The sequence below is a fragment of the Erythranthe guttata genome, chromosome 7 (genome assembly GCF_056151865.1).
Source record: "Erythranthe guttata isolate IM_541 chromosome 7, IM_541, whole genome shotgun sequence".
Lineage (NCBI taxonomy): Eukaryota > Viridiplantae > Streptophyta > Magnoliopsida > Lamiales > Phrymaceae > Erythranthe > Erythranthe guttata.
The window spans coordinates 7,725,808-7,729,854 of NC_142539.1; the positions used below are offsets into that span (position 1 = coordinate 7,725,808).

The window sequence follows — 4,047 nt, forward strand, 5'->3', positions numbered from 1 at the left end:
ACACAATAATAATGAGTTTTGTTGTGTTAATATTACTGTGCTAGAGATTAATATAGCAATATTACTGTGTTAAACTGTCGTTTAGTTAATTTTTACTGTGTTTAACAGTAAGATAGTTAATATTACTGCCAATCACAGCAATATTGTTGTGTAAACGAAAAAAAAATGTTACAGAAAGAAAGAAAAGAAGAGAAAAAAAAATGAAAAAAAAGAGTTTTTGAAAAAATAATTTTTTTTGAGAAAATAAAAGTTTTGGGTCAAAATTGAATAATTTGTGAAATTTAGGGTCAAATTGAGGTTAAATAAAGTTAATGATGAAATTTGAACATATTAAAGTATGAGGGGTTATTTTAGTCCTTTACAAAAATCTGGACCATGTGTAGACTTTTTTGTCTTGATCTCTTTATAAATAAGTACCCATTGAAGGGCTTAATTGTAAAGACCCCATATTATTATTTTAATATTTGGTCTAAATTGATGAAATCCATGTGAGACCAAAAATACCATTTTCCCACCAAAAATTGTGGAGACTATAATGGTATGCTACCCATGAGAGATGAAACCATTTTTTCAACACAAAAAATGGAATTTTATGAAAAAATTATAAAATCGGTTGGAGATACTCTAACGGACAAGCCAATAATTGGACGATCTCTCTACTTATGCTATTGGGGGCTGAAATTTATTTTGACTAATTAGATTATCCATTGGGTTGCCATATAGAGACCAAATGAGAAAATATGGGGGGTCATATTACAAATATGGGTCGTCTTGTAATAATTAATTAAATCTCAATCACAAAGAATTAATTTAATTAATAAATACAATTATTGACTCCATTATATATAATTATTGCACTACCGTCTATATTTTTAAAGTTGTATATTTTTAATTTCGAATATTCATTAACTGAAATCTTCTCATATAAATATATCCAATAATCATCAATTAATTTATGGGGCAATATGCCAAACACCCTTCATTGGAATTTTAATTCTTGATAAATCCTTTATTTATAAATGATATTTAAGATAAATCCAATGGGCCTGAAAACCCATATATACCCCTACTAATTATTAATTAGTATAATTATTTAATTCTAAATAAATTATACCCATAAATTATACCCAAATCATCTCCAAAAATTATTCCCCCAATTTACGCCAAATCAGTTTTTTTGTTCATTTCTTTTTTATTTAGTTTAATGGTTTTCTTTATTTCGATTTAAAAGAAAATTTTGTAATAAGTTTATTTTTTTTATTTTTTTTATTTTCGGTATTTTATTTTAAATTATTTTTTTTCTTATTTATATTTTTCATGTTTTTTATTTTAATTTAAAAAAGTGGTTTTATTTTTATTTTCATTTTTTCATGGTTTTTCTTTTTTCTTAATTTCAATTTTTTTTAAATATTTTTTTTTTCTTTTCAGTTTTTTTAAATGAAAACCACTATATATAAACATGAAAACCACTCTTTATAAACATGAAAACCACTCTGTATAACAACTATGTCAATATAAAAACCACTCTGTATATACAGTTATATTAAAAATTGTACAACATTATTGAAAACCACTACAAAATTGTTGAAAACCACTATAAATTTATCAAAGACAAAGGCTAACATTATGAAAACCACTTCGTATAAACAACTATATAAACATAAAACCACTATGTATAAAACAGCTATATAAACATGAAAACTACTTTATGTACACAACTATAAAAAAAATCGAAAACCACTATGATGTCTAACAAGAAAACATCAAAAATTATGCGGAAAAAAGCTATATAACCACTATAAAAGACACCATCTTCTCTCCAATGAACCCTAAAACATAGTCCGTGTAATCTTCTTCTTCTCGTTATTTGAAACGTAAACCACTATTTGAAAAAACCATCATCTTCTTCCTCCCATCAGCAATTTCGTCAAAAAATCATCAAGAACAAAAACATTACCAAAATTAAAAGAAACAAAAATCAGCCATTTAAAAAAAAAAAAAAAAAAAAAATCATTACAATAATCCAACAGAAGACCAAACTACCGCATATATATATCTTCTGTACAACACCACCTCTCTAAACCACAAACGGCAGGCATCATCAATTTCATCTTTCAATTTGCAGAAGTTAAAATAAATTTAATGGAAAATAGGAGAAAAGAAAATCTCAGACCATATGAGAGATTTTCATGTAACCTTCGTTGGGACAATGTTTAAGAACAACAAAAATAAATATGAAATGAAACAAAACGAACCTTTGATAACAATTCTTGTGGCAGCAAAGCTCCACCAGCACTTGCCAGCCTCGTAACACTTCCCTTCCCGAAAGAGCCATTTACATCGTTCATGGCAGCATCGAGCGCCTTTTACAGTTGCAGGAAACAAGGTATTCAGTTACAAGCATTCACCTAGCCAACAATTACATTAACATTATACGAATTCTGTAAGAAATAATAAACAAAAGTTTGCAACTAAATTCAGACAGCAGATTGTATGCCCTAACTAAGCCAGGTTTCAATTAACCCCACAAATTGTGCCAGTCGCTATAATTGAAGAAATAGTCAACAAAGCATAGAACATATATATGTTTGGGAAGTGTGCTTGTTTACCCGGTCGACGAAACGAGAGTCAAAATCGGCGGAGAGAGCGTACCCTAACTAATAGTCAACAAAGCATAGAACATATATGTTTGGGAATTCCGAGCGTACCCTAACTAATTTAGGCTTTATTCGCGAAGAACAAGAGGCGTCGAGGAAACCTCGCACCATCGACGAAGCATTTGAGAAGGTCGGCGAGCTGTAGTGCTTCAATTTTGAAGATAAACACTGGGATTTAAGCGAAAATCCCTTAGATTTTAAGTGGTGATGGCGGTGAATAGAAAAGGGGAAGAATTAAAGCATATCTGCCGCTTGATTTTCTTACCACCGCACAGAGATCTCCCTATGAGCACTGGAGAGAGAGAGAGGAGACGGGGAGCCGGCGATGAACGGTGAATAACGAGGGAGGGGCGGCGGTGATAGAGGATAGGGTTTGGGAGAAATCAAAAAGAATAAAAGAAATGAATAGCCGATGTATTAAATATTAGGGTCGTGGTTATAGGTTGGGAGATTAGATGGAATTACAATTCAATTATTATAAATTAATATTAAATAAAAGTCAAATAGAAAGAAGGGTATAATTGTGAAACTATATTAATTATTATTAATTAAAATTATTTTGGATTTAACTTAAAAATGAAAAAATATTTTGGACCTATTGTAATTGGAGGAGTCTAATGAGGGGTGTTTGTCAAATAATCCCTTAATTTATTATCTCGTAAGTAAATTAAGTGGCAGTTTTTCCGAAATTTTACCTAATTAACTTGTTTGATCGAGATTTGAATGTATACGTTAAATATCTAGAGATTAAGAGATTAAGTAATTATCGCATGTCGATAAATGAAATGAATTGTTTGTACTACTAAGAAGCACCAATATCCATGGTTATTGAAAGTCTCTTTTCAACGATTCGTTTTGATTTTTTTTGAGTTTTCAATTTGACATAATTGTATCAATTTAGTGCGATTTGATAGGAATTTTACGACTCAATTGATTTTTTTATGATTCTAAATGTGCCTTATTTTTTTAATGTTAAAAATAATATTTACCATCTTGTTTGAAATAACATTAAATAAAAAATAATTACAAAACATACATTACACAAGATTTGTATTGTGAATCAAACTATAAAGTTTTATATGAAAATATTTAATATAAAAAATGAGTTCGAAATATTATTTACAAGCCTGAGGAGCAGTAACTAAATAACAAATCAATAATTCATATAAGTTGACCCACAATTAATTATCGTATTTTGAGAAGGAATAGTAGGTACAAGTTCTTACCCACCACCACCCCCAACCAAATGCAATATAATACATATAATATTCCCATTCTTCTCGCTTTCCTCTCATCCCAATGAAACGATTAGGAAAAGAAGATTAATTATTAATTACCAATTAAATTATTGAGAACTATGTTTATTACTCTCTATTCTGTTTTTGAAATG

At 29.1% G+C, this 4,047-nt stretch overlaps 1 long non-coding RNA gene across 2 annotated transcripts; it reads right to left on the minus strand.

The window, feature by feature from the left end:
• Positions 1 to 1,581: 1,581 nt before the first annotated feature.
• On the minus strand, positions 1,582 to 3,180 carry LOC148769125 (uncharacterized). Of its 2 annotated transcripts, none has more exons than XR_016032201.1 (2): positions 2,610 to 3,180; positions 1,582 to 2,363 (listed from the first exon to the last, which is right to left on the minus strand). It is a non-coding gene; the product is annotated as an uncharacterized LOC148769125 (long non-coding RNA). The 2 variants fall into 2 exon arrangements; XR_016032202.1 differs by having other exon boundaries at positions 1,582 to 2,408.
• Positions 3,181 to 4,047: the final 867 nt, after the last annotated feature.